The following is a 13306-nucleotide window of genomic DNA, read 5'->3' as shown; positions in this document are numbered from 1 at the left end:
TTTCACGTGGTATCGGACGTGTCTGCTGGAGACACGGAGACCCAGCCAGTATGCCCCGGGACTGCTCGAGACTTACCCGCGGGAGAGGCACTCCTCCCGGGGTGCAGCAGCAGCTTGGCCGCCTGGGGACCATCTTCTGCTCCTGCAAAAAAAAAAAAAAGTGGATCGAAATGAATGTTGGTGCCAATCTTTGGTCCATCTAAAGGCCTAATTATAATAACAATCAAATATTACTTCAAATGTTTTTTTGTTTTTTTTTAAATTTTAGTTTTTTTGTTTTTTGGGGCTAAAAAACAGGGCGCTCATGTAATAAACCTGGGATTTAATGCCATGAATATGTGCCCGACTTGGTGGCTGATTAGTTCTAGAATCTACAAACAAGCTGTAGAAGACAGACCCCTTGTAGTCTTCTTCATGACGAGTTTGCTCACCTGATGCCACACCCGATTTAGGCTGCTTGTGAAGAAAAGTATGGCAAAATTCCTGAGCAATGATCTGAAATGAGTAAGAAATTTAATGAGCAATCTACTTTTTGCAAAAAACAAAAAAACACCCCCCCCCCCCCCCCAAAGAATTAACAATCAGCTGCAGAGTCTACCTGTGGTGTGAGAAACTTCCGAGAAGAATTAAATTCATTACATCCTCACTATAATGTCAGGGGCTTTGCGTGGGAGGGACTGAAACTATTTAGCTCATTTATTTAACTCTGTTCATGTTTTTATCCAGTTTGGGGTGGTGGGGAGACGGGAGAGGCAGGGAACACCTTGGATAGGTCACGAGTCTATCACAGGGCTAACTCAGAAAGACAGACCGCCACCTACAGACAATTAAGAATCACCAGTTACCTTAACATGGACATATTTTGGAGTATGAGAGGAAGCTGAAGAGAACCCACATAGACACAGGGAGAACATGCAAATTCCACAGAGAAAACCCCAGCAAGCCCAGCAAATGTGACCTTACGGTGACACTGAAGGTATTGATATTTGTAAGAGAGTGCCTTGGAGTTGATATCATTGTGAAATTACAAATACAAAAGGCCTCAAACAGAACCTCATTTAGACAAACAAAACCCTCTGAAAACACAATAAAAATGCAATAAGGTTTCAGAAAACACAATTTTATTATGTTTCCTTGATGTTGTTCCACTTGCTCTGTTTTGACGAGGTTTTTGTAAAAAAACAAACAAAAAAAACCCCAAAAACAAAATAACAATGATCTGAAATGAGTAAGAAATTTAATGAGCAATCTACTTTTTTCAAAAAACAAAAAAACAAACCCCCCCCCCCAAAAGAATTAACAATCAGCTGCAGAGTCTACCTGTGGTGTGAGAAACTTCTCAATCCTGCAGGAGAGGAAAGGTTTCTCCAGTATGCTGTTGACTGAGGGTCGCTCTCGAGGGTCGCGTTTAAACAGCTGTGCAAGGAGAGATCGCAGTTCTTGGGAGTAGTGACAAGACACAGGAGGGTACGACCCGCGAATTATCGTAAGAACCAAGTTCTTCATGTTGCCAGCCTCAAACTGAGAATAAACAAATGCAAAGGCTCACACAGCTGTAACCACTGCATAGAAATTACTGAAGACAATTGAACTACATAGGGATTCTTAATGTGGGGACTGTACTGGATTACAGATTTAATTAGGAAGTAATATACTGGAAATTAATTTCAGTGTATTATCCAACTACAGTTATACATATAGAATATACAGGGAAGAGATCAAAATTAGTATGTGAGTGAACAGTAAATGCTGCATAAAACACCTTAGAATACTGCATAATAATAATTAAACAGCTCACACAGAATACTTACTGCATGCTTAAGAGTGCACATTTCATACAGAACACACCCTAGGGCCCAAATATCACTGCAGCAGGAAGGAAAAGCAAGGAAAATGAGAGGTGAGAACATACAAATGGGTGGGCAGGGATAAGTTCTGGGTTAAGATTATTATTCATTCAATAAGGTATCAACAGTCAAGTGCATGCCCTTTACTTTCCTTTTATAAACTGAGATGAAAACAAGACTTTATTGACAAGAAAACTCCAGATCATTTAGACTGGGCTAAATTTACTTCACTCATTGTAACTAAAGTGGGTTAAATTGCATGTACGCTTAAAATAGTTAAGGAGAAAAATCAATACCAGCTTCCTGCTGTAGATATAAGCGAGCAAGTTTACTCAATAAAAAGGCGAGGTGATATCCTTACATTACACTGTAGCCACCACCTAATCTTGCAGATTTAAGATTCAGTGGGGAGACACCTTGTCCCATTGATTACTATTGAATTTGCTTGACAACTAGACACCAATGTACGATATTCCAGAAGTCCAAGTACCTTTTGTTATTGTATGGTTTATTTTCACAGATCTCTGGTGAAAGGTAATATGGTGTTCCTATGCACGTACTTGCCAGGTCTACAGTGCTGAAAAACAGAAAAACAGCACATTTTAATATTAAAGCTTCAATATTTCAAATAAGCACTGTCTAATGTGCAAAAATACAAACAATGACATAAAGCAAAAACAGCTGTAAAAAAGGGAAAAATCAACATCAATAATAAATGCACCTAAGAACCTCAGAATATAATGTATAAATACATAAAACACGTAATACATTATAAGATCAGACATATTTGATTTAACCAAAATATATTTCAGTGTAAGAACAGTTAAAAATTGTACAAATAACAAACTTCAACAAAATAAACTATAATATTTTTTAAATATAAGAAAACAGAATGTCTTATTACCAGAAATGCAAAGTGTTCTTCAACTTTTAGTCTGGAATCTATTCTTAATGAAAAACTGCAGGGCTATTTAGACAACAGTGTGCATACCTGTTCAGCACCCTTGCAATTCCAAAGTCTCCAAGCTGAACTGTTCCATCTTTTGTCAAAAAGATGTTCTACACAAGCATTATGAGAACACATGTAAATAATCCAATACATGCAAACAAACAACTTATCACTTAAAGGGAATCTTGTGATTTATGAAAAAAATACCTGTGGTTTTATGTCTCTGTGGAGAATTTTTCGATCATGCACATGCTTGAGCGCTAGGCAGATCTGCACAAACCAATCTAGGATCTCAAAAAGGGAGACTACAGTAAACCATATGTATTGTGATCAGTTTAACCAAATATCTGTATACTGTTTGCACAGTGACTGCCTTGAGTAGTTGCTGGCTTACTTGTGCTTCTGAGAACAGTACCCCTTTCTGAGAGTTGATCTTTTTGAATAGGTCTCCACCCTCGCAGTAGTCCATCACAATATACAGGCAGCCACCCTCTGGGGAAAAAAAATACAAATAAAATAAAAAAAAACTTATAGTATGTAGTTATCACACAGTGCACATTTGATAATATTTTCTTCACATAAACAGATGAGCTATTTGAATGGCATTAATACCTTCAAAAGATTCCTTATACTGGACGATGTTTGGATGACTCATGTTGGCAAGAACAGCAACTTCCTTCCGAGATTCCTGCCTCTCTTTGCTGGACATCTGTCAAAGTAATGAAGAGGAGGGTAACGAGATGAAGCGCACACTGAAAAGATCATGCCAAGCTTGTGTAAAAAATATGCACAGACGCTTACTCCAGATATGCCAATCTCCTTGATGACATATTGGTGTCCATGGTCTTTGGATTTGACCAGGATAGCCTTTCCAAATGAACCTTCCCCAATTTTCTTCACCTTTTCGTACTTGTCCATGTTATTGGAATGACTGTAGATCCAGCCTGTGGAGCCAAAGACATCAAGAACATGCTAATGCTATTGCTCGGTGTAACTAGGCTTTAATCGAGGGTTCCGTGACAGAAGCTTTATAAAAGGCAAACATTTGGTAGTCTTAGTAATGACAATTGTGCGTTGTCCTGGAAATGTAATGTTAGCTCCATTGTGGACCGCTGTCAGACAGAAAATGAGACGGACTGTGATGCTGAGATGCAAGACACAACACAGCTGGTAGCAAAACAGCTAGCGTTCCCGTTACTTAGAAGCTAGAAGAAGATGGGAGCTTCATAAAATATTTACCTTGTGAATGTACAAAACTCTGGCTGATATAATATCACCGGCTCACTGTGTAGCCGTATACGTTTCTGTGTGCCTTACCATTAGTCTTTTCTCGCTGCCTTTCTCATAGAGGTTTGGGTACCTGATACTGTCCTCGCACTCTCTATCTAACTACGGCTACATTTTTTGTACGTTTTCATTGGTCAGATGTACCAAGACCGAACATTAATTGGTGGACACGACTGTCCATCATCTTTTATTGTGGATGATGCTTACCAGTCTCCGATGACACCGTTGCTGTGGACATTTTCCATAGCAACTGCAAACCAACTGAAAAGCATGGAGAACGTGTAACGTTTGGCGATTAATTTAGTTAAAATATATTAATTTTTTAGTTACTTCATCTAGTATTTTCGTATTATGTATCTAAACCACAGAGCTTCGCTAAATTTAGTAACACACTATCCTCCTAATACCTGTATGGAGTACCGTAACTGTCAAACTGAAAGACCACAATATTGATTCAAATTATAAATTATCCCAGATAGCAAGGAGACATTGAACAGATGTTGATTTTCCATCTGAACCATCAGAATCGTCAGGATTGAAATGTCAACACAAAACCAATGTTGAAACAACATTGAAATACTGATGAAACCTGACTGACATTGAAATAACATTGATTCACTGTTGTTCTGTCATCGTTGATTGTTGATCTATTTATAGTTGACAAGGTGACAACAATCACGTTGAAAAATCATCAATTTATGGTTGAGCGGGAAATTAAAGCTGCTACCACTTGGACTATTCCGCAGCACCCCTATCACATTGGTACGTCCCTCCAGGTAACCATTGTCTTGTACAGTAGAGCGGGACATTAGATTTACTCTCAGCGGAATTGACGGGAGAAGGTATCAGTTCATACACTGCACTGGCCTGCACCACGATTAGTATAAGGTAAGAATGAATGACTTTTGTTCTATTCGTTATTTCCATGGTTGCATTTGAATAACAGTAAAAAAAACAAACAAACTTGTTAATGTAAAGTTTCGGATAAAATGTGGGAGCCCGAAATTGTGTCTACTTTCATCTTACAATCCGGCAACAAATAAATTGCACTGCGAACAAAGTCTATCAACAAAGAAAACATTTTCGTTTCATACTTTTCCGTTATATTCCCTTACAAAGCTAGCTTTAACGCTTCGAGGGTTCCTTTGTTCTTGCCGTCGCCTCAACGCTTGACCCAGACTCTGTAGTTGCTTTTTAGCATAGTACTACAAAAAATTGTAAATCTGATATATGATTGATAAACGTAAAGGTAACTGTATAAATGTGTTCAATGACTTTGTTACTTTTAATGATTGGAGAGCACCCGCTTCGATTCGCACTCAATTAAAACTTTACGCTACACGCTCACCTACCTTGCGTTTGCACCTTTTGTCCACACGTAAACTGCGTTTTCATCAACTGAAAACTGAGATTTTTAAAGACGCCTGCCAGGGCGGATATTTTCAAAAACTCTGTTTTAGCATTTACGTGTGGACGAGGAAGACGGAGAAAACGCAGCGTCAAAGGTGTGCGCCTATTTTGATGCCACACTGTGCGCCAAGTTTTTGTCTCGGTGCCATGAATTCCTACAATGGCAGACTTAGACAAAATACTGTTAATTTTATTATCTTCAGTGTTTAAATGCTTACATATACACACGCAGTTGTATGTTAAAAAAAAAAAAAAAGAGTTTGTTTTATCAGGTTTGCTTGTAATTGTTGCCTATATACATTTTAAGCTATTATTTAGCAACAGTGCTAACCACCGTGGTACTTGGTATGACTTGAAAAACCCTATATTGGGCCTTAATTAAGACTTTTTTTTTCTTTTTTTGCCTGTCCTGTTTGGATCTAATTAAGAAAATTCTGAAATTATAGTGGACCAAAATCAACCAGTGATGTAAACCAGTCATTACCAGTTACTGTAAATGCTTGATGGTAATTGTTGCTATCAGGGCATCCACAGCTGGGTATTAGAGACCAACATGTTTTTACATTAGACCAGGTTGTTCTGGTTCAAAAATGAAATCATCACTTTAAAACTGCTTTTTGTATTTATCCAGGTCATCCTTGTTAGATGATTTGAAACATGTGAAAAAAGCATAAACAAAATAAATCTGCAAAGAAGAAAGACCTTTCTCAGCACTGTACCGCAGACAAAACCTTTACTTACCAGACTTGCGACGATCAGATCAGTATCCTAGAGAAAGGAAACAACACATCAGATCACTGTTTAATGACTTACACTGTTGAACCTCTTCACACACAATCCAATTTACTGTGACATGAAATAACTAGTAAGATCCTCAATTTCTTCAAGCCTTTATGAACTCACTGTAGTCTAAAGAGGACAAACTTTAGTTACAGAGTCTCACATGACGATAACATGTGTAATAAAAGGCATGCATACTACAGAAGTGCAAAGAAGAGGCACCAATATTTGTTGGTACAGATTATGGCTTTTTAGCTCCATCATTTTCTATCACAAGTCAGTGCTTAATAAAGTGTGAAAAACCACAACTGTTAGAATCAACAGAAAACCTCACCAAGTTTTAGTTCTGATCTGAATATGTAAATCCTAAAATACATGTAAATTCTGACATGTTATAGTAACAACAGTGGCACACCATTTTGCAATTACAAAAATTATAATAAAGAGTCCTTCCATTGTACCTGTTGGCAGGAATCTTTTTGTATTTTGCAATATTTCCCTTTTATATAAAATTTTCAAACACATTGTATCAAGCAAATTATTAAGAAACTGATTTAAACTTAGTGTATATAAATTACACACAGGCTTTAACATACACAACATTGCCTACTCACAACTCTGGTTCTCTTAGTTTTTTATTATTGCTTAAATGTTTAACCTACCACTTCTGTTCACTCAGGCAAAAATACTTCTATAGTGGTCTGACTTTAATGTAATACATAAGCAGAATATGAGTGAAGATATAAAGCAACAACTGTGGTGCTCTTAAGTGTTTAAGCTACCACTTACACTAACTCACCTAAAATGCGTTCATCAATAAATGGTAATGTCACAAAAACCAAACTACGTTAGGTAAGTTGCTAAACATGTTACACAGTGACAATGTCATATTACTGCAGTTACAATTGCTGCTTACTTACCAGCAAAGGCAAAACCGAAGTTCTGTTTCACTCTGTAACAAAAAGAACAAAAATACAGAATCAGACAACTGAAATCAGCATCAGAGTCAATACTGCATCACAATCTGTAGTGGAAAAAAAAATCAGTTAAATTCTTTGTTTACAACAGCTTTACTATAAACACCCCACCTTCTCTTTCTGCACCTTATTAAAGATTTCTGTCTTTATTAAGGTGATGTGTCGTTTTATCCATCTGCAATTCCACAGAAATTCCTCATTAACGTAAAGCTCTAATACTTTGGTGCTATTACATAACACAGCAGATACCACAAGCAATGATTTGCTCGCACTGCACACTTGATCAAATGATAACATCACAGTTTCAAAGCGTGCAACAATCACAAATAATACTTGATACTATAAATGCTTGATGGTAGTTCTTCGTATCAGGGCTTCCACAGCTGGGTATTGGAGACCAGCATGTTCTCACATTAGAACAGATAGCTCTGGTTTGGTTTTCTCTGCTTCATACTTGAAATCATCACTTTAAAATGCTTTTTTGTATTTATTCATATCATCCCTGTTAGATGATTTGAAACATGTGAAAAAAGCATAAACAAAATAAATCTGCAAAGAAGAAAGACCTTTCTCAGCACTGTACCGCAGACAAAACCTTTACTTACCAGACTTGCGACGATCAGATCAGTATCCTAGAGAAAGGAAACAACACATCAGATCACTGTTTAATGACTTACACTGTTGAACCTCTTCACACACAATCCAATTTACTGTGACATGAAATAACTAGTAAGATCCTCAATTTCTTCAAGCCTTTATGAACTCACTGTAGTCTAAAGAGGACAAACTTTAGTTACAGAGTCTCACATGACGATAACATGTGTAATAAAAGGCATGCATACTACAGAAGTGCAAAGAAGAGGCACCAATATTTGTTGGTACAGATTATGGCTTTTTAGCTCCATCATTTTCTATCACAAGTCAGTGCTTAATAAAGTGTGAAAAACCACAACTGTTAGAATCAACAGAAAACCTCACCAAGTTTTAGTTCTGATCTGAATATGTAAATCCTAAAATACATGTAAATTCTGACATGTTATAGTAACAACAGTGGCACACCATTTTGCAATTACAAAAATTATAATAAAGAGTCCTTCCATTGTACCTGTTGGCAGGAATCTTTTTGTATTTTGCAATATTTCCCTTTTATATAAAATTTTCAAACACATTGTATCAAGCAAATTATTAAGAAACTGATTTAAACTTAGTGTATATAAATTACACACAGGCTTTAACATACACAACATTGCCTACTCACAACTCTGGTTCTCTTAGTTTTTTATTATTGCTTAAATGTTTAACCTACCACTTCTGTTCACTCAGGCAAAAATACTTCTATAGTGGTCTGACTTTAATGTAATACATAAGCAGAATATGAGTGAAGATATAAAGCAACAACTGTGGTGCTCTTAAGTGTTTAAGCTACCACTTACACTAACTCACCTAAAATGCGTTCATCAATAAATGGTAATGTCACAAAAACCAAACTACGTTAGGTAAGTTGCTAAACATGTTACACAGTGACAATGTCATATTACTGCAGTTACAATTGCTGCTTACTTACCAGCAAAGGCAAAACCGAAGTTCTGTTTCACTCTGTAACAAAAAGAACAAAAATACAGAATCAGACAACTGAAATCAGCATCAGAGTCAATACTGCATCACAATCTGTAGTGGAAAAAAAAATCAGTTAAATTCTTTGTTTACAACAGCTTTACTATAAACACCCCACCTTCTCTTTCTGCACCTTATTAAAGATTTCTGTCTTTATTAAGGTGATGTGTCGTTTTATCCATCTGCAATTCCACAGAAATTCCTCATTAACGTAAAGCTCTAATACTTTGGTGCTATTACATAACACAGCAGATACCACAAGCAATGATTTGCTCGCACTGCACACTTGATCAAATGATAACATCACAGTTTCAAAGCGTGCAACAATCACAAATAATACTTGATACTATAAATGCTTGATGGTAGTTCTTCGTATCAGGGCTTCCACAGCTGGGTATTGGAGACCAGCATGTTCTCACATTAGAACAGATAGCTCTGGTTTGGTTTTCTCTGCTTCATACTTGAAATCATCACTTTAAAATGCTTTTTTGTATTTATTCATATCATCCCTGTTAGATGATTTGAAACATGTGAAAAAAGCATAAACAAAATAAATCTGCAAAGAAGAAAGACCTTTCTCAGCACTGTACCGCAGACAAAACCTTTACTTACCAGACTTGCGACGATCAGATCAGTATCCTAGAGAAAGGAAACAACACATCAGATCACTGTTTAATGACTTACACTGTTGAACCTCTTCACACACAATCCAATTTACTGTGACATGAAATAACTAGTAAGATCCTCAATTTCTTCAAGCCTTTATGAACTCACTGTAGTCTAAAGAGGACAAACTTTAGTTACAGAGTCTCACATGACGATAACATGTGTAATAAAGGCATGCATACTACAGAAGTGCAAAGAAGAGGCACCAATATTTGTTGGTACAGATTATGGCTTTTTAGCTCCATCATTTTCTATCACAAGTCAGTGCTTAATAAAGTGTGAAAAACCACAACTGTTAGAATCAACAGAAAACCTCACCAGGTTTTAGTTCTGATCTGAATATGTAAATCCTAAAATACATGTAAATTCTGACATGTTATAGTAACAACAGTGGCACACCATTTTGCAATTACAAAAATTATAATAAAGAGTCCTTCCATTGTACCTGTTGGCAGGAATCTTTTTGTATTTTGCAATATTTCCCTTTTATATAAAATTTTCAAACACATTGTATCAAGCAAATTATTAAGAAACTGATTTAAACTTAGTGTATATAAATTACACACAGGCTTTAACATACACAACATTGCCTACTCACAACTCTGGTTCTCTTAGTTTTTTATTATTGCTTAAATGTTTAACCTACCACTTCTGTTCACTCAGGCAAAAATACTTCTATAGTGGTCTGACTTTAATGTAATACATAAGCAGAATATGAGTGAAGATATAAAGCAACAACTGTGGTGCTCTTAAGTGTTTAAGCTACCACTTACACTAACTCACCTAAAATGCGTTCATCAATAAATGGTAATGTCACAAAAACCAAAGTACGTTAGGTAAGTTGCTAAACATGTTACACAGTGACAATGTCATATTACTGCAGTTACAATTGCTGCTTACTTACCAGCAAAGGCAAAACCGAAGTTCTGTTTCACTCTGTAACAAAAAGAACAAAAATACAGAATCAGACAACTGAAATCAGCATCAGAGTCAATACTGCATCACAATCTGTAGTGGAAAAAAAAATCAGTTAAATTCTTTGTTTACAACAGCTTTACTATAAACACCCCACCTTCTCTTTCTGCACCTTATTAAAGATTTCTGTCTTTATTAAGGTGATGTGTCGTTTTATCCATCTGCAATTCCACAGAAATTCCTCATTAACGTAAAGCTCTAATACTTTGGTGCTATTACATAACACAGCAGATACCACAAGCAATGATTTGCTCGCACTGCACACTTGATCAAATGATAACATCACAGTTTCAAAGCGTGCAACAATCACAAATAATACTTGATACTATAAATGCTTGATGGTAGTTCTTCGTATCAGGGCTTCCACAGCTGGGTATTGGAGACCAGCATGTTCTCACATTAGAACAGATAGCTCTGGTTTGGTTTTCTCTGCTTCATACTTGAAATCATCACTTTAAAATGCTTTTTTGTATTTATTCATATCATCCCTGTTAGATGATTTGAAACATGTGAAAAAAGCATAAACAAAATAAATCTGCAAAGAAGAAAGACCTTTCTCAGCACTGTACCGCAGACAAAACCTTTACTTACCAGACTTGCGACGATCAGATCAGTATCCTAGAGAAAGGAAACAACACATCAGATCACTGTTTAATGACTTACACTGTTGAACCTCTTCACACACAATCCAATTTACTGTGACATGAAATAACTAGTAAGATCCTCAATTTCTTCAAGCCTTTATGAACTCACTGTAGTCTAAAGAGGACAAACTTTAGTTACAGAGTCTCACATGACGATAACATGTGTAATAAAGGCATGCATACTACAGAAGTGCAAAGAAGAGGCACCAATATTTGTTGGTACAGATTATGGCTTTTTAGCTCCATCATTTTCTATCACAAGTCAGTGCTTAATAAAGTGTGAAAAACCACAACTGTTAGAATCAACAGAAAACCTCACCAGGTTTTAGTTCTGATCTGAATATGTAAATCCTAAAATACATGTAAATTCTGACATGTTATAGTAACAACAGTGGCACACCATTTTGCAATTACAAAAATTATAATAAAGAGTCCTTCCATTGTACCTGTTGGCAGGAATCTTTTTGTATTTTGCAATATTTCCCTTTTATATAAAATTTTCAAACACATTGTATCAAGCAAATTATTAAGAAACTGATTTAAACTTAGTGTATATAAATTACACACAGGCTTTAACATACACAACATTGCCTACTCACAACTCTGGTTCTCTTAGTTTTTTATTATTGCTTAAATGTTTAACCTACCACTTCTGTTCACTCAGGCAAAAATACTTCTATAGTGGTCTGACTTTAATGTAATACATAAGCAGAATATGAGTGAAGATATAAAGCAACAACTGTGGTGCTCTTAAGTGTTTAAGCTACCACTTACACTAACTCACCTAAAATGCGTTCATCAATAAATGGTAATGTCACAAAAACCAAACTACGTTAGGTAAGTTGCTAAACATGTTACACAGTGACAATGTCATATTACTGCAGTTACAATTGCTGCTTACTTACCAGCAAAGGCAAAACCGAAGTTCTGTTTCACTCTGTAACAAAAAGAACAAAAATACAGAATCAGACAACTGAAATCAGCATCAGAGTCAATACTGCATCACAATCTGTAGTGGAAAAAAAAATCAGTTAAATTCTTTGTTTACAACAGCTTTACTATAAACACCCCACCTTCTCTTTCTGCACCTTATTAAAGATTTCTGTCTTTATTAAGGTGATGTGTCGTTTTATCCATCTGCAATTCCACAGAAATTCCTCATTAACGTAAAGCTCTAATACTTTGGTGCTATTACATAACACAGCAGATACCACAAGCAATGATTTGCTCGCACTGCACACTTGATCAAATGATAACATCACAGTTTCAAAGCGTGCAACAATCACAAATAATACTTGATACTATAAATGCTTGATGGTAGTTCTTCGTATCAGGGCTTCCACAGCTGGGTATTGGAGACCAGCATGTTCTCACATTAGAACAGATAGCTCTGGTTTGGTTTTCTCTGCTTCATACTTGAAATCATCACTTTAAAATGCTTTTTTGTATTTATTCATATCATCCCTGTTAGATGATTTGAAACATGTGAAAAAAGCATAAACAAAATAAATCTGCAAAGAAGAAAGACCTTTCTCAGCACTGTACCGCAGACAAAACCTTTACTTACCAGACTTGCGACGATCAGATCAGTATCCTAGAGAAAGGAAACAACACATCAGATCACTGTTTAATGACTTACACTGTTGAACCTCTTCACACACAATCCAATTTACTGTGACATGAAATAACTAGTAAGATCCTCAATTTCTTCAAGCCTTTATGAACTCACTGTAGTCTAAAGAGGACAAACTTTAGTTACAGAGTCTCACATGACGATAACATGTGTAATAAAGGCATGCATACTACAGAAGTGCAAAGAAGAGGCACCAATATTTGTTGGTACAGATTATGGCTTTTTAGCTCCATCATTTTCTATCACAAGTCAGTGCTTAATAAAGTGTGAAAAACCACAACTGTTAGAATCAACAGAAAACCTCACCAGGTTTTAGTTCTGATCTGAATATGTAAATCCTAAAATACATGTAAATTCTGACATGTTATAGTAACAACAGTGGCACACCATTTTGCAATTACAAAAATTATAATAAAGAGTCCTTCCATTGTACCTGTTGGCAGGAATCTTTTTGTATTTTGCAATATTTCCCTTTTATATAAAATTTTCAAACACATTGTATCAAGCAAATTATTAAGAAACTG

The 13306-nt window shown here is 36.1% G+C and overlaps 1 protein-coding gene across 1 annotated transcript in view; it reads right to left on the bottom strand.

The window, feature by feature from the left end:
- The window catches only part of LOC145424485 (granzyme G-like), a 130213-nt gene that overhangs the window by 105488 nt on the left and 11419 nt on the right, over window positions 1–13306 (bottom strand). The gene's annotated exons all lie outside the window — the stretch shown is intronic.

This window comes from Astatotilapia calliptera, chromosome 23 (assembly GCF_964374335.1).
Source record: "Astatotilapia calliptera chromosome 23, fAstCal68.1, whole genome shotgun sequence".
In the NCBI taxonomy this organism is placed as follows: Eukaryota; Metazoa; Chordata; class Actinopteri; order Cichliformes; family Cichlidae; genus Astatotilapia; species Astatotilapia calliptera.
Note: the sequence above shows the minus strand (reverse complement) of the source record. Positions and strands in the feature narration are given on the sequence as shown.